Here is a 13,981-nt window from a genome sequence, read left to right on the forward strand (position 1 = left end):
TGAGAGCAGCGGATCGAGAGGCTTGAGAGGTTGAGTTCTTCGCACACGCCCCTGAGTTCGAACCTTTCTTGGGTCTACGGAGCCCGAAATCTGACATTTGGCGCGCCAGGTAGGGGGCGTGTCGGAGGTCGGCCTCTTCATCAACCACGCTCCACCCTCGCCGTTCCTCCATGGCAGGCACCGCTCCTTCCGCTGGTCCACCGGGCACGCTCGGAGGAGCGGTGGGCCTCCGGGCCTTTTCCCGTACCTTGCAAGTGGTGCAATGGCCTCTGAAGCCAGAGCTGCCGCCACGCTATGACGGTGCGGCGGACCCTATGGGGTTCCTCCCGGTGTACGAGGACGCCATCTGGGCAGTGGGCGAAAACGACAAGGTCATGGCCAACTGGCTCCCCATGGCGCTCGCGGGCATTCCACGCACCTGGCTGCTCAGCTTACCAGAGTCTTTGGTAGCATCATGGGAGGAGCTGCACGGGTTATTCGCCGCATGCTTCGTGGTTCCGGCGCACCATGCTGTCGCCGCCATCCTTGGTGGGTCGCAGGCGCCAGCTTCAGACCCCCACACCAAGCAGTTCTTTTGACAGATGGGGGCTCCTCCATCCATGCGAGGGGCCCCTCCGGGCTGGGCGGCACCCTAGGCTGACCTCACCTTCGACGCCAGAGATCACCCCAAGACCATGGCCGGCGCAGGCGCATTGCCCATGCTCTGCACCCCCACCATCTGCAACATGGCGGTAACCAGAACCCTCATCGATGGCGGCGCCAGCCTCAACGTCCTCTCCGTGGAGGCGTTCGGCCTGCTCCACATGCCTCACGACCGACTTCTCCCCACCAAGCCGCTCTCCGGAGTGGTCGGCGGCTCCACCTGCACTGTGGGGCAGATTCGTCTCACCGTCACCTTTGGGACGCGCGACAACTACCGCACCGAGCTCATCGACTTCGACGTCGTGCGCATTAGGCTCCCATAAAATGCCATCCTCGGATACCCAACCCTTGCCATGTTCATGGCAGCGACTTACCCTGGCTACAACATCATGAAGATGCCAGGGCGAAGTGACGTCCTCACCGTGCCAGGGGACACACGGGATGCGTTGGCAGCCCTCAAACTCGCCTTCAAGACCACAACGGCCGCACGACCAAGTACGGAGAGTGCTCCCGAAGGCCCGGGGGCTGCCCCGGCAAAGAAGAAGCCTTTTTTTCCAAGACCGAGCTGAGACGAAGCAAGTACCGGTCGACGAAGACGGGGAGTCAGGAGCCACCTTCACCATAGGCACTGGTCTCTCCCGAGACCAGGAGGAGGCGCTGGTCAGCTTTCTCCGTGCGAATAAGGATGTGTTTGCGTGGCAAGCAACAGACCTGGTAGGCCATCCTGCGGGGGGTGATCGAACACCACCTCAGGGTGTGCCCCCACGCTCGCCTCGTGAAGCAGAAGGCACGGCGCCAAGCTCCGGAGAAGCAATCGTTCATCATACAGGAGACCCGCAAGCTACAGGAGGCCGGTGTTATCCAGGAAGTGCGGCACCCGGAGTGGGTGGCGAACCCAGTCATCATCCCCAATAAGGGCGGAAAAGAGCGCATGCGCGTTGACTTCACGAGCCTGAACAAAGCTTGCCCTCAAGATCCATTTCCTATTCCTCGCATCGACGAGATTGTCGACTCCATAGCTGAGTGTGATCTGCTGTGCTTCCTGGACGCCTTCTCAGGCTATCGTCAGATCAAGATGGTGGTGGAAGATGTAGAGAAGACGGCCTTCCTAACTTCGTGCGGGGTGTATTGCTACACGTGCATGCCGTTTGGGTTGCGAAATGCTGGAGCAACTTTCCAGCGGTTGATGCACATCACCTTGGGCAAGCAGCTTGGAAGAAATGCGGAGGCTGACGTTGATGATATAGTGGTCAAGTCCTAGGAGGCCAGAACCCTTGTTGAAGATCTGGAGGAGATGTTCGTCAACCTGCACGAAGTGAAGCTGAGGCCTAATCCTAAGAATTGTGTATTCGGTGTCCCGTAGGGCAAGCTGCTATGGTTCTTGGTGTCGCACAGAGGAATCGAGGCCAACCCGAAGAAGTTCAAGGCAATAGAAAGGATGAGCCCGCCTCAAACTCTCAAGGAGATGTAGAAGCTGGCTGGCTGCGTGACCTCACTTGGGCGCTTCATCTCCAAGTTAGGCGAGCGCGCCCTGCCGTTCTTCAAGCTGATGAAGAGGAAGGCCCTGTTCGAATGGACTCCAGAAGATGACGCGGCTTTCCAAGACCTCAAGAGGTACCTCACTAGCCCGGCGGAGATCGTGGCGCCAAGTCCTCTCGAGCCTCTGGTGCTTTACCTGGCCGCCATGCTGCACTCAGCCAGCATGACGCTAGTGGCGGTCCGTGAGGAGCATGTAGCCAAGGGTGTGCAGCATAGAGCCGCACGCCCATCCAAGACACCGCGACCTTAGGATGGCGCACCTGAAGCCGCGGCCCAACCATTAGGAGACAGGGTCCCTGAGGTCACGGCCCCCGAGGCCACAATGGCCCCTCCTCAGGGCAGGCTTCCTGAGGATACATCACCCCAAGAGGAGTAGGACTTTGTAGACACTTCCTCCCTCGTCGAGTGTCCCGTCTACTTCGTCAGCACCGTACTACATGACGCACGAGCGCATTACCCCATGCTGCAGAACCTCCTCTTGGCACTCCTCCTCGCCTCTAGAAAGTTGTGCCACTACTTCCAAGGCCACCCTATCAAGGTCATCTCAGCCTACCCCCTGGAGAGGGTGCTCCGAAGGCCCAACGCCTAGGAAGAGTTGCCGAGTGGAACATTGAGTTGCAGGCGTTCCACCTATCCACCCGAGTCATCAAGGGCGCAGCCCTTGCTGACTTTGTGGCTGAATGGACTGACTCACCTAGTCAAGAAGTGGGCGAGGATCGCTCCCTCATCCCAGGAGATGAAGCGCCCGACGGTTGGGTCGTGTACTTTGATGGTGCGTTCGCGCGTCATGGAGCGGGGGATGGGGCCGTGCTCATCTCGCCCGCCCAAGACAAGCTCTACTACGCCATGCAACTCTACTTCCAGCACGACGAGAAAGTCTCCAACAACATCGCCGAATTCGAGGGCCTGATCGCCGGGCTCAGGGTTGCGGTAGCCCTGGGGGTCAGGCGCCTTACCATCAGGGCGACTCCCAGCTCCTCATCAACTTCTCCAACAAAGAGTACACGCCAAAGGACGAGCACATGGAGGCATACCTTGAGGAGGTACGTAAAATTGAGAAGCAATTCTTGGGTTTGGAACTGCAGCACGTGTGGCAGCCTGGTTTTTGCCTTCTCTCTTTTTACCGGACTTGCCTTCTCTCTCTTTCCGGACTTGGTTTTCATCATGGTTTTTGCCCTGATTTGATTTGGATTTTTGGATCAATTCCAATGGACTTTTCACTTGGGCATATCCTTGGCTTTCACCCAAGTAACCTATCTACCTTATCCATCCCACAAATTCCCAAAATAATAAAATGAATATTTTTTCTAAAAGGAAAATATTCATTCTTCTCTCTTAAGTTCATTTCAGAACTTTGTGCTCCAAAGCAACCTCAATTTTTCTTGCTCAGAAAAATCTGAGATAATTCCTAAATATTCTTAGGACCATGGCACATCTTCCCATGCAAAAATATTACATCACTTTTTGTATTATTTTTGCTGTAGAAAATCTTTTCACTTCTGGACCAGAAATGCACTTTGTACAACAAGTGCATTTCCCCCTAAGCTTTTAGCCTTGATCTTTCTTGAGCTTAAACACCCTCCTAAGAAACCCTAAACCCCAGAGATCAGCCCTAATGGCCTTTTAGAAGGTGGTTAAACTTGGCGACCATGTTTCTGTACAGAAACTTGTCAGCTAAGTGGCGTCACTTCTGGTCGACCTGGGCATGAGCCATCAACTCCCCTAGACTAAACACTGCATGGTCGAGAGCATAGAGAAGGTTTGGCCGCTCCTGGGCGTCGTTTTAACCAAGCCAGCCTGGTGACCACACGTGGACGCGGTGCCTTGCGTCTCGACGCACTCTGGCTGGCACCTTGCGCTCTGTTTCGTGCGTGCACATTCCAGCGCTCGCCGCTGACTGCCGCACCGTGCCACAACCCTCGCCCCATCACCCATGACCCCTCCCTAGCACTCACCGACGCCGGAGCCACTGCAGCAAGACTGGTCAAGTCGCGGCCAAAACGGTACAGTGCGCGCGTGTGCTTGTCCCCATCTCAAACCGCCTCCTGTGCTCGTCCGCAAGCATGGGCAAGCGCCAGCGTTGACGCTACACCCTGTCCCCTCGCATTGGAGCCTCTCGTCGACGTTCGCCGTGTGTCCAGAGCGCTCCGGCAGCGACACGTACCCCCCCCCCCGCCCCTCTGCTCAGGCTATGTATAGCGCTCCCCTCCTCGCTCACTAGCCACGCACCACTCCACGCCACCTCCACGAACACGTAGACAAGTAGAAGCCCGGTCGGGCAGGCATCTGGCCGTCGCCCCAACCAGAGGACTCCGGCGATCCCCGCAGTCCAGCCCCCGCACTCCGGTGCCTCTCGAGCTCAAGCAACTGCTTGGGCAGGGCACTGGGGGTTTGCTGGTGCGTCCTAGACCCCGTGGAGCCCTCGGAGCCGCCTCTCACCGCCATCTTCTTCCTCTCCGGCGAGTCCCGTCCGCCACCGAAGCTTGCGAGATCAACTGCGACCAGCTCCGGCCACCTCTCGCCAAGCCACGGGTACAGGCAGGTGCACCACGACCCCAGCTTCAATCATATCCCTCTCATTTAGCCCCAACGCCCCTCATCGCCAACGTGAGCTCTGGCGAAGCCCCGCCTCCCTCTGATCTCTCTCTCTCCTGACGCACGGGACCCACCTATCGGACTCACCACTCGCGCCCTAAGCGGTATGAGTGGAGGTGTATTTCTGTTTTGCGCCTTCGACGTTACCCCCCCCCCAGGAATTTCTGTTTAATTCAAATTTATTCAGAAATTTGACCCAACTTTGACCAGCCATAATTTCTAAACCACAAGTCCAAATGAATTGATTCTTTTTTCATTGCCTTTGTTACAAAAAGCTCTAGCAGCACATCAAAAGGTGGATTTTTCCTTGCTGTCTAGAATTTCTGGTGATTTTCAGAATGTGTTTTGACATTTATCTTTATTGTTTTTAAATATTTTCAGAAGGAGGTTCTTGCCTTGAAGCTAACCAGGAGGAGTGTGACCCTCCTCTACACTAAGGCAAGCCACAACATCATTTGAATGGTGTTATTTCAATATCTATGATTTTCTACTTGAATATGAGTCTTTATTTGCATTTAAAATTTGATAAATTAATATGGTTAATTGCTAGTTGTTTTATGATGCTTGATATGCTTGTTTTAGCTTATGGTTGAGTTCATAGAATTGTTTGGCTAAGTAGAGTAAGGTTTTGCACTAGATATTTTGTTGTGGAAAGTTATGGTAGCTATTTTTGCTAGTAATAGTTTTCAACTAAATGATGAACTAATAAAAATGTTGTTTGTAGATAAAAATGACTTATAACCAGAGAAGTTTCTGATCTTAGTAGTGCAACTTAGTTATATTGCTTGTTTTGATCCATGCCTAAGAGTTGCTTGCTCTGTGTGACGAGTAGTTGCATGATTTCTGGTATGATGCCATGTTAGTAATAAAAAGTTTTTCTGAAAGTTAATACTTGATTAAGTTCAACCTTAATATGATGTTGATCACATCATGGTGCCACTGAATCGGGTTTTTAATTCAGTGCGACCACATTTACCTAATGGGAAGGTCTTGATTCGGTCCTTTGTCGTGGCTCTCACCGATGCCTCCCACGAGGGAAGGTTATGGGCGTGCGTACCCTGGCCCGATAGGCAGACATAACCTTGTTTGCTCATTTTGTTTTTATGGTACCTTGTCCCCGTTTGGGACCGTTTTGCCACGACGGTGGCCGTTGGTGTCTTTGGTAGACACGGGGCCACCCAAGACCTAGCCCTGAGAGGGAGATGGTCGGAGTGGCCGGGGAGAGTGCAAGGCAAAGGGAGGGTTTCGTCGGAGTACTTTGGTCCACCCGAATGGGAGCACGAGGCCAGGTATTCTGTAGTGTGGGTAAAGTGCGCTACCTCTACAGAGTGTATTTAATCTATCGATAGCCGCGCCCTCGGTTATGGCCAAGACTCGGGAGTAAGTCACACCATGGATCAACTTTTATAATTAATCTTGCAAACTAGTAATTGTTGTGATGCATTGTTTCATGGTGAATCTTGAACACTCGAGGTGTTCATGAGTGATTGGTTTCAGGTGTGACCCCGGTGTGGTCACCGTTTGGTTACGAGGTAACTGTCTGGTAAGCAAGTCCGTGTGACTTGGTGTGCTGTTTGGTTGCGCTGCATAGCTTTGCATTTTTAGTAATTTCTTGCATTAATTTAACTTGATTAATTATCATGATATTGTCTGTCATCGTGCTTATGTTTGTTGTGAGCTTGCAAGTACGTTTAATGTACTTACCTGGCGTGTCATGCCAGTTTTCAGGCAAGTTGATTCGCATCGGAGCGCATCTCGTGTCTAGGCCGTGTCCATGTCAGTGTCCCTGTGCCATGGAGTTCCGCTACGTCGTTCTTCCGCTGCCGCGTAGTTTTGTGTGATCGAGGCCCCAGCCATGTTCATTAAATAATGTACATACTATCAAGCAGCACCTTGTGTGCCGCTTGGCCTCGATTCTCGATGTAATATCAGACCTTTGTACCACGCTAGTATCAATAAAAGCGGTTATTTCTGTACCATGTTGTTGTGTATTGCAAGAAGACTCGATCTCTGGGCTGGTAATGCAGGGTAAACCGGTTGCTATGAGCCGGGGTGCCACAGCACGTGCCACACGGCACGAACAAGGAGGTGGACGACATCGCAAAGAGGGCATCTCGGCGTCTCCCCCAGGAGCCTGGCGTCTTCGAGGAGCGGCTCTTCAAGCCGTCGACAGTTCCTCCCATGGCCGAGCCAGAACCGCCTCGGGAGGAACTGCCTGCGGTACCCACCACGGCCGCCCCAGCCTGTGGCCCGGCCTCAGGGGCCCGCCTGCTCGTCACGCACGAGCCTCAGGAGGGGTGTTGGACCGAGGAATTCAAGGCATACCTACTTTAGGGCACCCTGCCAGAGAAGGAAGAATATGACGAGCGGGTGGCTCGCCAGGCCACTGCATACTGCATCCAGGACGGTGAGCTCTACCAAAGGCGCCCGAACGACGTCTTCCTGCGGTGCGTCTCCAAGGAGCAGGGATGCGAGTTGCAGGCCGAAATTCATAGTGGGGATTGCGGGCATCACTCTTCATCACACAACCTGGTGGGCAAGGCCTTCCGCAGCGGGTTCTACTGGCCCACAGCACTCAATGATGCCACTGAATTGGTAAGGTCCTATGAGGCATGTCAGTTCCATGCTAAGCAGATCCATCAGCCTGCTCAGGGCCTCCACACCATCCCGCTCTCGTGGCCATTCGCGGTTTTGGGGCTGGACATCTTGGGCCCGTTACTCGAGCGCCCGGGGGCTATCGCTACCTCTACGTCGCCATTGACAAGTTCACCAAGTGGGCGGAAGTGGAAGTTTTCCGCACAATCCCAGCTGGCTCTTCAGTCAAGTTCATCAAGGGCCTCAGAAGCCGCTTTGGGGTGCCCAACCGCATCATCACCGACAAAGGCTCCCAGTTCACGAGCCATCTCTTTAAAACATATTATGCCAACCTTGGGATGCAGATATGTTATGCTTCGGTGGCGCACCCACGGAGCAATGGACAGGCCGAGCGTGCCAACACGGAGGTCTTGAGGGGCCTCAAGGCAAGGAGCTTCAATAAGAAGCTCGAGACTTGCGACAGGGGCTGGCTCGACAAGATCCCGCCCGTGTTGTGGTCCATCCGCACCACCGCGACCAAGCCTACAGGAGAGACCCCTTTCTTCCTCGTCTACAGAGCCGAGGCGGTCCTCCGTCACAAGGTCAGGCATCGTTCCCTGCGGGTTCTGGCATTCGATGAGGCGCATCAGGACACTGCACGGGAGATGAACCTCGTGCTGGGGGGAGGTACCAGCAGGCACTGCGGTGCTACCATTGTTGTAACATCCGTTCCAGGACCCTCGAGGTGGGTGACCTCGTCCTGAGGCGGGTGCTCTCCAGGGAAGGGCTTCACAAGCTCTCCCCCATGTAGGAGGGCCCATTCTGGATCGCCTGTGTGTCTAGAAGTTCTACCCGTAAAGAAGGCCCCGCGCCTGGAACATCCAACACCTCCGTAAGTTCTACCCGTAAAGAAGGCCCCGCGCCTGTGAAGGTCTCCACTCATGACACTCTCACGTAATAATGAGTGGGGTTGTACATGCCCCGGAGTCTCCTGAGCGCTGCCCTTGGGCCTCACGGGGGCTCCCTCTCACATCCTAGTGGCAGCACTTAGCTCCGTGCTAGTGAGAAGACTAGTATAGGTGCCAGATGTGGTTATTCTTTTGCTTGCTTTTTGTATCTAATTTGCAACTTCTTGAATGGAATTTGGAGTTTCAGCGTCTCTTTATTGGGGTTGGGAATTTTTCTTCTTGCCTCGCTCGTCTCTCTCAAGCCTTGTCTCGGGAGACCTCAGGAGGAGTGGCAGTTACCCGTCACTCCTCCTCGCGCATCCCGCATGTGGGGGCTGGGCAGGTGTGTGCACGTCAGGCTTGCCCACAAGCACACCTTGCCAAAGCCCTAGTCCCCGGCCCTTTGGCGTACTTGTCCTTGCGCGATGCTCTCGGACGAGCTTGTAGGCACTGTGCCCCCGGGGCCTCCTAGTACCACAACTACGAGGGGCCCCCTCTTTAGGCCTAGCGACCACAAGGGCATCCCTCAACAATGAGCGCTTCCGCAGAATCGAAATTCACTGCCAGCCTCATGAGGAAGCATAAAAACAATAACATAATGGTGCAAGCGCCATAGTCCATTACACACCCCTGTAGGGCCTTCTACTTCTTCTTTTTTGCAACAAAAGAAAGAAAGAAAAACACAAGTGCGTGTCGACGACAGCTCCTGAGGTCCGGCTCCGGCAGCACACAGGCTCATTCAGAGCCCTCCTCCCGCTTCACCGCGGTGTGGCGGCAACGCGACTCATCACCCCTCTCGATCCGGGCTCGGTGACGCGATGGCTCATGAAAGTCATCGCCGTTGGAGCTTTCCACGAAGGAGAAGCCGCCGCTGCTGGAGGCGGCGCAACCGTCGTCAAGGGCGAGATCATCACCAGTGATGATGCCGCCCCTCCGTCCACCATCATCATCGCCATCATCATCGTTGTCGCTCTCCGGGCAGCACCTTGCGCGCGGGGCATCCTCCCCGAAGATCCTCACGTAGAGGGTCGCGACGCCGTCGTACCTGAAGTAGAGGGTGCAGCTCCTATGTAGGTCCTGCGCCCGGGCGAATGACTGTCACACGCGGGTCAGGAACACATTCTCGGCGGCCGTGACCCCTTGCTGCAGTAGTCGTCGGCCTGGAGCCAGAAGCCACCAGGTTCCCAGGCCGGCAGCACATTCACGAAGAAATGCCGGAGCTGGAGCTAGGCACCGACAGGCTTTTCCGCCCACACCACGAACTCCGGGGGAGGATCGGCTAAGTGGGATTGCGACTGTGGTGGCCGAATGCTCACCCCGCACCTCACCTCCTCGCGGTAGCTCCCTTGACCACGACGGCCCCCACCGTGAGAAGACTCGCCCACAAGGCCACCGGAGGCAGTACCAGCCTTAGAAAGCGGGCGGCCGTGCCCACGAGGAGCCGCTGCCGGCATCGCCGCATACTTGTGGGGACGGCCGCAGCCTCTCTTGGGCGGGGGTGAGTCAGGCCCCTCCTAAGGGGCCTTTCCGTTCTCCACAGCCGAGAGCCTCCTCGATGGCGCCATGGGTGCTCTGGCAAGACGGTGAGGCAAGGATAAGGAGAAGCAACGAGCAAGAGGGCGAGGATGGGGAGGCGCTCCGCCCGCTCCCGTATTTATAGCCCGGAGAAGGCAAATCGTCGGCCTCCCATGATCCCCAGTAATGATGATTCCCTCTGCATGCGGCATGCAATTGTCAAGTAGAACGGTTGCCGAGGTGATGTGGGGAAGCGGAGACACCCACGTCCAATCAAGCGCCACATGCCAGCTCGCTTCGCAGGAGATTGGGGCCTGTAGTGTTCCACACTTGCCCTTTGGCTTTGCCTCAAAGCCAAGTGTGAGCGCGCCTTGGGCCCTTAGGCTTTTGTCGGCGTTCTAGAAACCAGGGTACCCAGACCTGCCTGCCTCCGGCCCATGACGTGGCTTCATCGACGGCCTGGTACGGCCCAGCTTCGACTACGGCAAGACAAGACCCTTGAGGGGCCAAGCCTCGCGAGGCGGGCGACATGAAGACCTCATGAGGGAGTGGCCTCCTTAGGCGGCTTCTTGAGCGGAGCAGAGATTTTTATGCAAGACCCAGCCTCACGAGGCTGGAATAACATCAGCCATGATGACCGAAGCCAGGCGCACGCCAGCGGGCGCAAAGCAGCAGGTTTCCTCTTTGGTGCAAAGGAGGCAAGCGTTGGCATGGAGTCCCAAAGAATCAACCAAAGGTTGCCATTTGCGTGCAACAAGACCAAGGCCGCCAGAACGGTAGGATGGTTGTCATCGCCGAGCCCACCACAATGTCATGCTCACAGACTTTGCAAGCGAAGGCCACCTTTAGCCAGGATAAAATGTACTTCTTTTTCCCCTTCAAATTTGGCCATTGTGGGATACCTTCCCGCCTAAGTTTTGGAGGAAGAGGACCAAGGCCACTATAAATAGGGCCTAGCCACCACCATAGAGAGGGACTGATCGACTCACTAGGTGATCAGCTCATTGAACCACCAAGAGCTCATCACAAGAACACGCCTCCTGATCCTGTTCATCCTCAGCCCCTCGCGGGGCTAATCCACCACAAAGCAGGAGTAGGGTATTACACCGCAAGGTGGCCCGAACCTGGGTAAACTGATGTGTTTTTCTGTCGGATTTCGGGTTCCGCAAACCCTTGATAGATTCGAACTCTGGGTTGCATGCGGAGATCTCAACCTACCCAGCCTGCCTACTCGCGATCCTCACAGCCTAGCGCGTCGAGCCTAAAGGGACAGAGAGACACAACAGTTTATACTGGTTCGGGCCACCTTGCGGTGTAATACCCTACTCCAGCTTTGTGGTGGATTGCCTCGAGAGGCTAACGATGAACTTGTACAGTGGATGAACTGCCTCGGGAGGTGTGGTGTTCTTGAGCTAAAGAGAGCTGGTGAAGGAGGAATGGCTTCACTCTATTCAGATCTGTCTCCCCCTCTATGGTGGTGGCTAAGTCCTATTTATAGTGGCCTTGGTCCTCTTCCCAAATGTAGGCGGGAAAGGATCCCACAATGGCTAGATTAGAAGGGGGACAAGAAGTACATCCTACCCTAATCAAAGTGGTCTTCGCCTGCAAAAGCCTGGCGTCTTGGTCTTGTTACACCAGAATGGAAACCTTTGGCTGATTCCTCGGGACTCCACGCCTGCTGCTTGCCTCCTTTGCACCAAAGAGGAAACTGGTACTCTGCGCCCACTGGCACCCGCCTGGCCCTCACCTGTCCTGGATCATCATGGCTCATGTCAGTTGAGCCTCATGAGGTGCACCTTGCATAGAAGACTCTGCTCCTCGGGAGCTAGCCTGAGGAGGCCGACCCCCATGGAGGTCTTGGCATCGCCCGCCTCGGGAGGCTTGGCCCCTCGCGAGGGTCTTGAGTTGTCAATGCTGAAGTTGGGTCGTACCAGGCCATTGATGGCTCCACATAGTGGGCTGCAGGTAGGCAAGTCAGGGTACCACTGTATCCAGAACGCCGATAGTAACCCTCGGGCCCAAGGTGCGCTCGGACTTGGCTTCTAGGCAAAGCCAAAGGGCAAGTGCGGAGCGCCGCGGGCTCTAACTGCCTGCGGCCTTGAACGACGCATGGCGATTGATGGAACATGAGCGTCTCCACTTCCCCATGCTGCCTCGGCAACCGTTAGACTTGATGGGTCGATGCTGCATGCAGAAGATCAACATTGCGCGAGAACATGGAGGCCGGCGGTTGGTCTCCCTCCGGCTATAAATGTGGGGAGGGGCAGAGCCCCCCTCGTACATCTCTTCCTCCTTCTTCTCGCTACTCGCCCCCTTTCTTTCTCCATCCTGCTATAGCACCCATGGCACCGACAAGGAGGTTCTATGCGGCCGAAAAGGGGAAGGCCCCATAGGAGGGGCCTGATCCACTCCTGTCGAAGAAGCGGTTCTTCCGTCCGTCTTACCCCTTCCTCTATATGCCCGCGTGCCCTCTGTATGCCCGCGTGCAGGACGGTGACGTGCGCCATCTTACAATCCCAGTGGCGGTGGACGAGTCATTGCCGTTCCTCTTGCTGAGCCGCGGACCCATGCCAAGGGTAGCTCGCGCGAGTTTGTGGTGTGGACAGCAATTCCTCCTGCCTCGTGGATCCGACTCCTGAGGTTCTTCACCGACGAGCTGCCACCGAGGGGGCCGCTCGAGCTGTGGCTGCAACACCCAGGGTGTTGCAGCCTGGCCATCGGGACTGAGGTCGAGGTGGTGCCCCCTGGTGATGTCTTCATGACCCGTGGATCGGGCGAGGTCGCCCGAGCCTGCTGCGCGGAGGGGTCCTCGCGATCCACTTTGTGTCTGATGGCGCCTCCACTCTGTTCTTCAAGGTCTTTGACAAGGAGGGTCGGTGGCTGGAGTGTTGCCCCGGAGGAAGCAGCCCTCAGGACGCTGTCGTGGGCACCGGGCCTGCTTTCGTCCACATTAGCGCTTCCTCTAGCAGCTGCGATGACTCCTGGGAATCCAGTGATTCTCCTGAGCCCAGCGAATCTCTGAAGTCCAGCGATGACAGCTACGTGCCGCCAAGCTCCCGCCGTGGCCGGAGCGCGGCAGCGGCTGCCGCTCGGCGTCGACCGTGATGCTTGCTGGCCTGGTCAAAGCTTTTCTTCTTTTGTTTCCCTACGCGGAATTAGGACTAGCCCCACGGGGGCATGTACTAATCGAAATGCTTTAATTCTAGCGTTGTTCTTCTTGTCTTTATGTTGAAATCATGTATCCCACTCCGGCATGATTCCCCCCTTTCTCCCCCTTAGGTAGTGTAGCGCTCTATGCCGTCGGGACCAAGTCCCCAGGCAGGCTTCGGTCGTCGCTAGTATGCCAGGTCACGATGCCGTGGTCAAGGCCAGGAGGTGAGCGGCCCGAGGTCTGGTGAAAGCTCATGAGGCGCTATGCTCACGAGGCCCCCCTTGGCGTGCAAGTAGCTGCCCAAGAAGCGGAAAGGGGAGTGAAACTGCCGGAGTAGAACTGCGAGACTCGAGTGAGCGGGTTGCGAGACTCATGCCGTCGTCTGAGCTACTTATCTTTTAGCAAACCCGTAGCGATTCCCCTGGATGGTGCCCATTCGTACCTCTGCGGTAGCATCACTAGGTGGGCCCGTGATGCTCATTCCCTTTCCTTGCTTGCCTAGGTGCTCTATGTCCTTGGGTCCCAGCCCTCGAGCAGGCTCAACTACCGCTGGTATGCCAGGTCGCGATGCCTTGGTCAAGTCCAGGGGGTGAGGGCTTGAGAGCCAGTAGGAGCTCTTGAGGCGCGGTGCTCAGGAGTCCCCTCCCTTTAACACGTAAGCGACTCTCCGGGTAAGGTGGTGACCACCGAGGCCCGCCGGTATCTAGGCCTCAGGTGAACCTGCGTGTTAGCTGGTAGAAAAGATTGCAATTCCCTATGGTGCTGACTGCCTATCCTTGAACCTTTCGCGGGAAGATGAAGGCACCAGGGACTTGGTGAGGTGGCGTGCGCGAGGCATGCCGCGAGCCAGAGCTCGGTTCTCATGTTTATCAGTGTTGCTGGGACGGACCCGAGAACAAGCGTTATACCAGTGTGAGTAATTTCCGTTGCAGGATGAGCATAGGACGAGTTGGCAATGTAAGGAGATCACAAGGCGGATAGTTCTCGAGGCAGGTAGGTGATGGTAATAAAACAGCTC

The sequence above is a fragment of the Triticum aestivum genome, chromosome 7B (genome assembly GCF_018294505.1).
Source record: "Triticum aestivum cultivar Chinese Spring chromosome 7B, IWGSC CS RefSeq v2.1, whole genome shotgun sequence".
NCBI lineage: Eukaryota > Viridiplantae > Streptophyta > Magnoliopsida > Poales > Poaceae > Triticum > Triticum aestivum.